This window comes from Ursus americanus, chromosome 6 (assembly GCF_024610735.1).
Source record: "Ursus americanus isolate L20-20 chromosome 6, mUrsAme1.1.p, whole genome shotgun sequence".
NCBI lineage: Eukaryota > Metazoa > Chordata > Mammalia > Carnivora > Ursidae > Ursus > Ursus americanus.
This window is the reverse complement of record NC_142132.1, coordinates 70,347,216-70,360,556: the sequence shown is the minus strand read 5'-3', so window position 1 is coordinate 70,360,556 and position 13,341 is coordinate 70,347,216.

Below are 13,341 nucleotides of genomic sequence, written 5' to 3'. Positions count from 1 at the left end.
TAGTCATGGAGTAAAAGCATTACCCGTTTACATTTTTCCTTTTTCTTGTACTGTGATATTTATATATTACTTTGACTTTATTGATTATGTATATAAAGCCCAATAAAAGTATAAGTTCACTGTTTCCTTTCTAGTCATTATCATTGTTCCATTTTATGATTATGACGGAAAATAATTTTGTTGTGGAGAGGAGGAGTATTTAAAAGATGATCAAGGCCAGGGGTGCCTGGCTGGCTCACTCAGAAGTGCATGTGGCTCTTGACCTCAGGGTCGTGAGTTCGAGCCCCATGTTGGATGTAGAGATACCTTAAATGAATAATTTAAAAAATATGATCAAGTCTGGGTGTGAATGTGTTAGAGATAGCTCTGGGTGAGGCACAGGGCTGGAAATGTGGTTGGGGAAATGGATGAAATTCTCAAAATACGGACTTAGAGGCTCGACTCCCTTCGCTAACACACACAGCTCCTGCTCGCCACAGGCTCACACTCACTCCGGAGTCTTGCACTACCATTCCCTCTCTCTAGAACATACTCCCACTAAATATTTGCATGACTTATCTCCTTTCTTCCATTAGGTCTCCCATGGGAGAGGCTTCCCATATCTACAAAAATAGCACCGTTTGTCACTCCCTATCCTCCTTATCTTACTGTATTCTTCTTAATGTGATATGTATTTGTTCATTTCATTTCCTTCTATCTCCTCCGACGAGAATTTAAGCCCATGTGATCAGGGACCTTGTCTTGTTCACTGCCTATTCTCAGCACTGTGAACAGCACTTGGCATATAGAAGCCAATCATTTTGGGATGAATTAATGAATTTGCTGAAGAAATTGATCTTGAGAAGCTGTGACATGGGGGGTATAATAGAAGGCAGGCACAAGGCATGGATCTACACATGGGAGAATTCAGTGAAAGGCTGTCTGCTCAACTCTGTGAACTTTAGCTCCATTCTCTAGCCCTGATTCCATAAGAGAAGTGTCAGGTACAGATTTCCCACCCCTCTACTATGCCTTAGGCAAGATAGTGAAAAATCCCATTGTAGAGAATTCAAGGGGCTGCAGAGAAGGGCATTTGACGTACTGATTTATGAAGGTTCTACAGAAAGCCTAGCTTGCTCCTTGACCATTGCATATGGCAGCCTACTAGTCACTGATTCCACTCACCCAAAAGAACGAGAAGTCAACCATTCAGTGCCTGACTCTTCACACCCAGCCAAGAACCACCTAATGTTTCAAAAAGACTTCCAAAATGAAGAAAGACACTAGAATAAACAAAGTATATAAAGAGCTAGAAGTAAACAGAGGACACAGACAGAAGAAAATAACAAAAAAGATCATTTGTCTCCTCAGAGATTCAAAAGAAAATGTGCATCCAAAAAAAGCAAAGATAGAATGTTATATATATAAAGATGACAATCAGGGGCTAAGAAAAACTTCAGAAAATCAGAGTAGGATAAACATCTTTTTCAAATCGACAGAGTCTACCTACATGATACAAATGGTATTAACTGAAAAGAAAAAAAAAATGCTAACACAGACTTCACCAAATTTAAAGATCGATACTCATTAATGACTTGCTGAGAAATGAAAAGGCAAGCCACAGACCTGGAAAACACATCTGCAGTACCTAAATCTAGGAAAGGATTGATACAAAGCATAAAAAGGCACTTATACAGATCAACAAGAAAAATAAAGAGAACTCAAATTTTGTTTTAATTGGTAAGCTACTCAAATAGATACTTTACAAATGAATATACAGGAAGGTCCAAAAAGTATATAAAAAGGAGCTTACCATCAGTAGTCATTAGGAAAAATGAAACTAAAACTATATGAGATACTATTATCCTACCAGAATGGCTGAAATTTAAAAATACTGACAGTATCAAGTTTTGATAAGGATGTTGAGCCTCTGCTGTGCTCATGATAAGATGGTAAAACTACCTCAATTTCTAAAATATATTGGGTTTATGACTGGCATTTCACTTCTAGGTATAGAGCAAGGAGAAATGAATGCAAACATTTACAAAAAGCTTATAAAACAATGTTCATTGAACCTTATCTCATAATAGCTAAAACTGGAAACAACCTACCTACCCGTTAACAATAGCACAGAAAGATATTGAGTATATCCATACCATGCAATTTTACTAAGCAATAAAAAAAAATAACTATTGACACATGCAATAGCATAGATGAATTTCCTAAAACCCGTGATGAACGAAGACGTCGGACACAAAATAGTACATATTATATAATTCCGTTTATATAACAGTTGAACAGCCCAAGCTAACCTATGTTGGTAGTAGTCAGAATAGTGATTCCTTTTTGTGGGAGGAGGGTACTGACAGGCAAAGGGGCTCAGGCAGCTTTCTGGGGTGGTGGGTATGTTTTCTATCATGAGCTGGGTCATGGTCACATGTAGAGTTTTCAAGCTGTGCACTCGTTATTTTCTATAATAGACTTCAGAGGTTCAAAACCTAGATCTGCTATTTGGTAGTGACACGACTTTTACCAAGTTATTTATCTCTCTGTGCTTATTGGCTAGGAGTTGTAGAACGGAAACCTATAGTTGATGCTCTATGTCCTTGGCTTTGAAGAAACAGTCCTCAATGCAGTTTTAGATAAGCTTTCAGTTAACAGGTATTCCCCCAAACATCCCCTGAAACAGGGAGCAGGGCATGCTGGGAACTCGTCTATAAAACAGAAAACATATTCTGAAACAGACCCCACCCCCTGCCTCGGTCCTTCATTATGTTAAGTCTCATGTACTTAGAAGAAAGATCCCGGGATCATAGTCTGGTTATGGACCCATTTACTAATCTCACTGATTAGAATTGGTAAGAAAAGTATTATAACTTAACTCATCATACTTAATGCAAAAGTATAAAATAGTCAGGAAACAACCCATTTCTTTCTTCACAGTAAAGGTCAAAATACACGAGGAGAAAAACTCTGTGGTGCATGGAGGTAGGGAAAGAGACTCTTAGCTATTACAATTCTTGGCATATTTAAAGTTTGTTTTTCTGGTGAAAACAACCACCACTGTTAACAAATACAAGCATAAAAGGCTCGCCATCACTACCAAGAAAGTCACAGTTAGCAATCAAGATGTGGTATTTCTTAGATGATACTCTTTTATACCATTAAAATTCAAGGCATTTCTTTGGTACAGACCCACGGGGTTTCCATGGAAACCTGCTTTATTACCTAGGCAACTAAAGGCTCATGCTGGCTGTGTTAGATTATTTTAAATTTTCAGAAAATTCAGGTCTACTTAGATAAAAATCATCCTTCTTGGCTAAGTTAAAACTCTATTTGACTATTCCCCTGTGCCAGATTTAAAACTTTATTTAGCCCCAATAAGCACACAAATGAAGTTTCTAATGGATATTGTGAGTGCTACAACTATGTATCAGCCGGACAGACAATAAAGGAGTTACAGTTGCCTGAAGGTTTTATGATGAATCTATTTGATAAAATCCATATTTTCTTTGGAGGTTGACTGAAAACCAAGTAACGGAACGGAGATTTAAGTGTCTGGGAAAGGAAAGACATTGTAGTTTAGAGAAATGCACCATGTCAACAGCCTCATCACATAGGGTCGGTGAAAGGGTTAAATACGGCAATAGTGTAAATCATGTGTATTGTTATAAACAATCAATAGTATCTGCTATTATTGAGAACTGTGGACTGGATGCTTCTATACACGGGTATTACGTGTTGAAATAGGAATAGCTCAAAGAATCTGAGTAATCATCAGCCTAGAGGGAGGTCATAATTTTCGGGCTATGACCAGGGCTATCCCTTTTGTACATTTTGTAGTCAAATTAGAGAAGCATATTCAAGACGCATATCAAACCTTCAGGGGCTCTGGGGCTGGAGGAGATAGCTCATAGTTTTAATGACAAACTCAAGTTCAAAATGATTCCAAGGGGCTTGGGTGATGGGCTGGAATCAACGATATGTAATCACGCTACGGTTCTACTGAATCCCTTCCAGGGATTCCTACTGCTGACTAATGAAGGGCCCGATGGCTCAGCCATGGCACTGAAGGACCCTCTCACTGGAACTTACCCTGCTTTCTGATTTCATCGCCTACTACTCTTCTACAGATGCCTGGCTCTTTCTCTGAGCTATTTGCTCTTGCCAGACCTCATCCCTAACATGCCGCCTCTCTTGCTGTCTTGTGTTCATCCAAACTGTCTTGTCATCCATCTGTTTCTGAAAATCCTATTCATCCTGTTAAGCTCAACTCAAAAAGTTATTTCCTTCATGAAGTGGTTCCCAATCCGTCCGGGTCAGAACAGCACGAAGTCAGACACTGAGAGTCAATTGTGTCACACTGCTTTGTATTAGAGGTCTTGGTGACCTTGACCAGTCTACTTATTAATTTCTAACTTATTAATTTCAATTACACAGATTCCATTTTTAAATTATGTATGGAACAAATAAATACATGGTAAGTGTGTAAGCCTGTTTGTGTTCAAAACAAAACAATCTTAGTTGAACAGGATGGAATGAACAGCTGACTAACTCTTAGGGGTCTTAGTTGACTCTAAGCAGAAGAGGTCATAAATACTGTGGGTACCAAAAGCTAAGCAAACATAGACTGCGCTGTCCAGAGGGGAGAACAACTCTTGTGTTACCAGATGTGAGGCAATCATTCTATATGGACTCCGACTATTGAATGCTTAGAGGATTGCGATAAATAAGCTTAGAGTCGGCGGGAAAGGGCTTTACCTGTAGGGTGGTGAATGATCAGTTATCTTGCCAGCAATGGCATATTCCTCAGTCCGGAATCTGATTAAATCTCTACACGTCTTTGGACCTACAGGGTCCTCCTACAAGGAGCTTGAATCCTATGTTCCTGGTTATGGTGGCAAAGGGGACACGTTGGCCAAAAAAGGATTGGGCTCATTTTATGTTGGGAAATCCACATATTGGTGGCTGTGAGGGACAATCTGAGCACCATGAATCGGGGTGGAAGCGCAAGAGGGGTGACCTCCATGGGAGTCAGGCTGAGGACCCGTGGGGTCAAACAAGAGCCATGAAGAAGGGGCCACTGGAGGAGGGGGAGGGGCAGCCTACAGCCTTCGGAGCCTAGCAGCCCTGTCACTGAGGGATCAGAGGGTCCACGGGAGAAGCATCTCTGTTGGTGAAGTTTGTGTCTTCTGCATTCATTTCTGTTTTCCCGCACCCTGCTTTCTTAAAGTTTTTTTTTTTGGAAAAGCAAGGGAAGCCCTCTGGTTTCCAGGCCTGCATGTAAGGAGCTTGGAAATCACTACCTCCTTCCCACAACAAGTAAAAAGCTAAACAGACTCAAAAAACAACAACCAGTCTAGAACTGTAAGAGAGGTAAGGAGCCAGGGCAAACCACTGCCCCCAAGACTGGGGAGACAGACAGACGAATACAGAGCAGACCTACCACAGCAGCTGGCAACGAGCCGAAAGGGCCGCAGGAACCAGGGCTGGGGTAGGAAAAACAGAACTGAATCGAGAAATTGCCGGAGGCTCAGTGCAGACAACTCATAAGGGTTAAAAACTCCTGGGGCGCCTGGGTGGCACAGCGGTTAAGCGTCTGCCTTTGGCTCAGGGCGTGATCCCGGAGTTATGGGATCGAGCCCCACATCAGGCTCCTCCGCTATGAGCCTGCTTCTTCCTCTTCCACTCCCCCTGCTTGTGTTCCCTCTCTCGCTGGCTGTCTCTATCTCTGTCGAATAAATAAATAAAATCTTAAAAAAAAAAAACAAAAAAAACCCCACAAGACTCCAGGGGACCCCGTCACGGGTGGGGGGGAAGCCCCACAATGTTGTGAAACTTACCTTCAGGGTCTTGACCAGATTCTCGCAATAAATACCAGAGAAAATTCTCCTCATATGCTTCCAGCAGCAGGAGGGGAGAAGGAACCATCTTAAAATACATCAGGGTGCTCTGTTCTTCTTAACAAGGCTTGCCCCCAGGAGGAACTAGTTAACCAGAGCCTAACCCGCTGGGCTATTATCAGAGCCTAACCAGGAGGAAGGGAAATTGTAGCCAGCTGCAGCCAGTTTCCCCATGTGGAAATACTCACCTCCAGCCCACGCCAGCCATCCTCTCCCACCTAAGAGAGGAGAAGAATACTAAGCCTCATTTGAGAAGTCTACAGTCCAGAAGCATGGGCTCACCAAAAGGCAGAGACCTGATTGTAGGACTTAGAGGACTGTCCTCCCCCCTTCCCACCTCACCATCACATCATTGAATCATGTAAAGGGATGTCTATTCACAGTTCCTTTTATCTGGTTCATCATGTCTGGATTTCAAGAAAAAAAATTTACAAGTCATCCCTACAAGGCAGAAACAAATAAAATACAAGAAACCTCAAAGAGACATATGAAGCACCAGAATCAGACATGGCAGGGATGTTAGAATTATCAGACCAGGAATTTATAACAACTAAGAGTAATATGCCAAGGGCTCTAACGGATAAAGTCGACAGCAGGCAAGAACAGATGGGCAGTGTAAGCAGAGATGGAAATCCCAAGAAGGAACAAAAAGAAATGCTAGAGTAAAAACGAACAAACCACCCAACTGTAATAGAGTGAAGAGCACCTTTGATGGGCTGCTTAGTAGACTAGATGCAGCTGATGAAAGAATCTCTAGCTTGAGGATGTATCAAGAGAAAGCTCTCAAGCTGGAAAGCAAAGAAAATAAAAACCAGAAGAGACTATCCAATGACTGTGGGGCGACTACAAAAGGTGTAACATACCCATAACGGGAACACCAAAAGAAAGAAAGGAACGGAAGGAATATTTGGAACAATGAGAATTTCCCTCAAATTAATGCCGGATATCAAACCACAGATCTGGGAAGCTCAGAGAACAACAAAGCGAAACAGAACGAACAAACAAAAACTATACCTGGGAGTACCATTTCTAAACTGTAGAAAATCAAAGATGAAGAAAAAAATCCTGAAGGAAACCAGAGGAAGATGACCTTACCTTTAGAGAAACAAAGATAAGAATTACAACCAACTTCTCAGGGGCCCCTGGGTGGCACAGTTGTTGGGCGTCTGCCTTCGGCTCAGGGCGTGATCCTGGAGTTCTGGGATCGAGCCCCACATCAGGCTCCTCTGCTATGAGCCTGCTTCTTCCTCTCCCACTCCCCCTGCTTGTGTTCCCTCTCTCGCTGGCTGTCTCTATCTCTGTCAAATAAATAAATAAAAAATAAAATCTTTAAAAAAAAAAAAAGAATTACAACCAACTTCTCAAAACCACGCAAACAAGGGAAGGTATGAAACATCCTAAGTGTTGAGGGAAAAAACCCCCACCAATCTGGAATTCTTATCCCACAGAATTATCCCTCAAAAATGGAGAAATAAATAAAAATTGAAGGAATGAAAATAAAAGAGGGCAGAAACTTAGATCTACATAAAGAAAGGAAGACCATGGAAAAAGGAATAAGTGAAGATAAAATAAAAACTATTTGCCTTCTTCCTAATTGATCTAGCAGATAACAGTTTGCTCAAAATAATAACAGCAGGGGCGCCTGGGTGGCACAGCGGTTAAGCGTCTGCCTTCGGCTCAGGGCGTGATCCCGGCGTTATGGGATCAAGCCCCACATCAGGCTCCTCCGCTGTGAACCTGCTTCTTCCTCTCCCACTCCCCCTGCTTGTGTTCCCTCTCTCGCTGGCTGTCTCTCTCTGTCGAAAAAATAAATAAAATCTTAAAAAAAAAAAAATAACAGCAACAATGTATTTGATTATATATGCTTATGTATATATGTTTATATATGTGTCTATATGCACTTATGTCTGCTTATATGTAAAGGACATGAATGACAGCAGTGATACAAGGGATGGGGGAAGAATTCGGATTATCTTATAATGTACTCACATCACAAACAACATAGAGTAGTGTAATTGGGACGTATTTGGATTAGTTGCAAATGTATATTGCAAACTCTAAGGCAATCACTAAAAAAAGTTTTAAGATAAGGATAACTGATATATTAAGAAAGGAGAGAAAATGGAATCGTATAAAATGCTCAGTCAAAACCATAAAACCCAAACCACAAAGATCAAGGGCAGCTACATACATGGAACAGACCTGAGCATCCCAGGTCACCGAGCCCCGCCATCAGCCGGTTGCCGATCGAAGTCAGCCAAAGTGCCAACACCTGCAGATCGGGGAGCACGAGCAAACCCTTGCCTGTTATAGGCCACTGTGTGCAAGGTGAATTGTTCATGCAGCATTGTTGTGGCAATGTCTGATTAAAGAAAAAGGCTAGCTCCCTTATGTCCCATTCTTTCAGGGGCTTACTAAGTGACTTCATGGCTGGTCATTGAAACCTATTCTGGTTAAACAAATGGGCTCTGCGAGCTCAATGGAGAGCTCGTTCCAGATACTGATTGTGAATTTCAAAAAGGCTGGAGCGGGTGTGCTATGCCTCAAGAGAGTTACTCTCCATCAGGGTTTTCCAGACCTAAAGAATCTTTTCCACTCCCCCACTCAGGGAGCTGCACAGAGGCTCGGTAGAGACTGGATAGTAGAAACGGTAGCTGTTTCTTATCGGGGCTATAAACTGGAACTCTATTGTGTACCGAATTTAATTAGTAGAAGCTCAAAAGTAATCCACTGTAGCAAAACATCATAGATGATGAAGAACTTTAATTTCTAGTTCTTAGTTTTAAATGCTTAAAACACTTCCCAGATTCCTGTATAAGAGTAACAGACCAGGACAGAGGAAAGGGTGGATATATACGGAGTCCTTAACATGCTCATTGATATATACAAAATTTCGAGAATGGATTTCTCATAAGTGAAGTAGAAAATAACCTGGCAACAGCCTAAGAGCATTGGGATTCCCTATGGTTGAGCTGTTTGGAAATATGTAGTGTTTCCTGCAAACATCTATTATTAATTCTACTAATGTTAATAAAATCATCCATATAGCATACACTTCTGAGTTCCCATAAGAGTTAAAAGAGTTTCTATTTTTAGTCTTGACTTTTCTGCCTGATTGCTTTTCATCAGAAATCCACACTGCACCCTCTCTGCCAGACCTTGGCCAGGACACTGAAGTGCCCTCCCTATTGATTCTTTGCTGTTTGTGCTGTTGCTTGCTGGATTGATCGGGTCACATTGCTGTATTGAAAGCAGCCCGTTCTCAGTTCCATTAGCTAATTTTACGAGCGTTGGCGCCCGTGTGCAGTCCCGGGTGGGATTCTAGGGCCAGCCTGTGTCCACCTGTTCTGACAGTGTGAAATCGCCCCTGCTCTTGCTCTTTGTAAGCTGTGCAGATAGAGGTCTGCTGCCTGCCCTGCCCTGGAGTTCCATCGTGGTGCTTTGTGAAGAAGGGACACTTGCTCTGTGGGATGTTTGGCATAAGTTCCTTCTAGCCAGAACTTAGTCTCTATTAGTCTTGCTAGGGTATTATTCATGATTTGGGCTCTACCTGACTCTGCAGCCTTATCTTTTGCCACAGATATTAAGGGACATACACACTTTACGCCCTGCTTACGTCTGTGCCTCACCTGTATTTACCTAGCTGTCTATCTTACGCACTTACGTCCCCAAACTCTATCCAGCATAAGTAGTAATCTCAAGGGGTCGATGAAGGCAGTCTGCTCTGCCTCTCCCAGCCACATGGCCTTGGGCAAGTCCCTTGATAATTACTTATTAGAGCCATAGAACATTCTGCAGATTGTAAGTTGCTTTCACAAACCTGTCCCTGACAACCCTGGTGACCAGAGTTTCATAGCTTTTTATGTATTTTGATTGAACGTAGCACTTGACATTGAAGGAACAGATGTCCTTCTTCCTGTCTCTGCCTTCAGAATCTTTGAATTCATCCTGTGCTCGGAAGTCTTGATCACAATTTTTTTTAAGCTACCTTTCGGCATCTAAAATTCGAATAGCATTTTCCTGTAGGATAAAAGAGAGCAGAACCCGGGTTATTTGCTAAGTTCTTAGAAACACCAAGCCAAATGCTCTGCAACAGATAAAACCTAGAATTTAGGGGAAGTCTAGAATAGTCTAGAAATCCAAAAGTAACCTGTAAAAGCTTTTGATGCAATAATGTCCTCAGGTGAGCCGGATCTGGGGACAGTTAAATGTCTAAATGGGCTATGGACTTTAAATAGTTGCTAAAGGTAAGATGTGATTTAAAAAAATTAAGCTTTGGATTTCCATAGGTGGTCACTGGGCAGTAGCTGCTGGATGAGTCAATATCCAGCCCTAATGGTATCATTTATACAAAATTTATGATTTTTATGCAGTGATTAGTTTTTTGTGGACGACTTATTTAAACAAAATTTGTTAACAAATGGAAGTAGCCTAATTGCTGGAAAGAGGTACAAATTGAGAGCCCATAGTGAATGTAGCACATGCACACCCACACCCACACCCACACAGGGACGGTCTGGTGCAATGATCAGCAGGGCTACCCACACGGCACAGGTATTTGCGAAATCCTAGACAAGGGTTGAACTACCAGCATCCCCACGGGCTGCCTGCTCTACACACTCCAGATTATAAAAGAAGGTGTTCCACAAATTCAACGGGGATGAAATCAGGGAACGGGGAGAGTGAGGGAACGCCGAGTAGGTACACCTAGTCGGTATAATTGAGTTGACAGTTCTCACAAATGCAGATGCAAGAGAAGATTGGTCAGGGGATTAAAAAAACCAAACTCTACTTCCTGATAAAGAGGTGTAAATTGAAAAAAGAACACCATAGGGGCGCCTGGGTGGCTCAGTCGGTGAAGTGTCTGCCTTCGGCTCAGGTCATGATCTTGGGGTCCCGGGATTGAACCCCGCATCGGGCTCCCTGCTCAGTGGGGAGTCTGCTTCTCCCTCTCCCTCTGCCCTTCGTTGCCTCACTCGTGCTCTCTCTCAAATAAATAAAAAATCTTAGAAAAAAAGGAACACCATAGTGATATACCACTAGCTTTTCTTTCTTTATACCCAAATTTCCCCCTTCTTGCTAGGAGGTCCACCAAACTAACTCATTTCCTGAACTTCCAGCAGAAGTGAGACGAGCTTCTTCCAGGACTCTCCTCTCTGACCTGTCAATGAGCATCGCCATCTTGAAATTGCATGTTGAAGACGAAGAGCCACACGGCAGGGGTCTGGGTCCCAGAGTCGCTGCTCCAGGGAGAGCCCTCTGGCGACCAGGAGTAGGTTTTGGACATGAATGAGTTTGGGCTACTCACCAGGCACATGTCCGATGGCACCTGGTGTCCCACAATGCCCCCTCTCCCCTCAGACATACTGCTGCCCCACATACTGTGGGCATCAACAGGGTCCTATAAGACCCTGGGTTAACTGTAGCTCCCCCCCCCCCAGCCTCTGAAATTAACCACATCATTAGTATTCAGTAGATTCTTAAGGAATTGAAGAGATTAGGTGGCCGGCTGCTCTTCTATTTCTAATGAGGAGTAAACATTGGGGATTCCTGGAATGTCCTTCCGCAGGTTTTTAAGTTCCTCTGATTTTTTCCTTATGGTGAAGAACCTCTTCTTTAGGAAGCCTTTCTGTGGAGATACAAAGACAAGTCAAAAGCTAAGTAGGTACACTTCGCTTCTTATATCCTCCGGTCACTCTCAGAGAGGAAGCGCCTGGGAGTTCCCCCAAGCCATTCTCAGGGAGATTCCCCAGCGTTGGGGTTCCCGCTGGGGCCACTCTCCTCCACCTCGGGCTCCTGCTATTACTGTTACTGGCGCTCCTACTACAACTACATTATTGTAGTATTGCATTATTGCTGGCTTGAGGCCTTATGGGTATTCCCAAACTTCCCCAGGAAACATACTCTTTTTTCAATAAAAGAAAAAAAATTTTACCATTTTTTCTTCTGAGCTAAAATTCACAACGCATTACATTGTAACTACATGAAATCTCATGTCCTATGATTTTAGTAACTCATTTTTTTATAATTAGAGAAGATGAACCTCAGCTGACGTTTACCAGTATCTTAACTCAAAAAAAGGTTTTTTTTGGGGGGGCGCCTGGCTGGTTCAGTCAGTGCAGCATGCAACTCTTGATCTCAGGGTCATATGTTCAAGACTCCTGTTGGGTACAGAGATTACCTAAAAAAAAAAAAAAAAGGAAAGGGTTTTCTTGAGAATTTGACCGTGCTAAATATAAGAAAAAATAGGTAAGGGAAAATATCATTGTTCAAAATTTCTTTAAAAATATGTTTGAAGCATTGTGAAGAACATCCTCTTTATAGATCATTGACACTTTTCTTATAAATCATTCCTATTCATTCTTTAAAGCAGTTTGACCTAAGAGTCCTGCTGGGCCATCACAAGCCCAGCTGCATGGGAGGGATCTGTGGGAGTGTGAGCTGGATCTGTTTGGAAACGGGCAGCAACCACCGATCTCCACACTGGGAGGAGGCTGGGGCTGCGGCAGGGAGCCCGGGGACAGCTGGTCGACGCGGTCCTCCAGGGTCTGGCGTGCCTTGCTCCAGAGCCAAAGTCCTGGGAGATGGCAGCCTGCCGGCCAAGAGCAGTTCAGCCCTCCCTCCCTCCCCTGGACTGTGGTGGGTCCGAGATGGAGCATCTGTTCCTTTCAGCTTCTGAAACAATGGAACAAGCTGTTTCAAATAGGGATCACATGGTGAGCAGCCAGAAACAAGCCAACGACCCAGGAAACGTCCTCTCTGCTTATAAGGTTTTGGCAAAGGAATTTCAACCCATTTTGTGTGGGGCAACCATTTATCTATCTATCATCTATTTATCCATCTATCTATCGATCATCTATTTTTACCATGTATTTTTCAAACCACTTTATTGAGCTGTAATCCACACGCCATGAAATTCTCCATTTAAAGTAATGATTCATTGAATTTTAAAATATTCACAGAACTGTGCAAGCACCACCACATTCCAATTTTAGGACAAACCATTTATTTTCAAAATTGAATATGCCGAACTCCCTATTCTGCATCCTTGGCTAGATTTGGAAACACACCTGTTCTACAGGGTGGGGGTGGGGGGGGGTGTCTCTGGCAACAGTTTCTTCTCTCCTGAGTCTCTTTATCCTGACCATCTGCATAGCAGATGTGAGCAGGAATGAGTTCCTGGAGACAGCTCTGGTGGCTGTGGCCAGGCAGCGGGTCACCAGGCGTCCTCTGGCTCCGCATGACCAAACTCTGACAGAGAAGGTAGGACTGGAGGCTCTGAGAGTCTTTGGCGCCTTGATCAGCAGCAGAGGCCCCTTGTCCTCTTTGTACCTTCTGTCTTCACTCTTACTCTTCAAAAGGAGTGAAAATAGAATCCTTTCAATGCTCCCAGACTGGCCTCTAGAGGGCAGACGATTCCCCAGACAGAGCGGGGATGGAGGCTGTTTCCCAAAGTCAC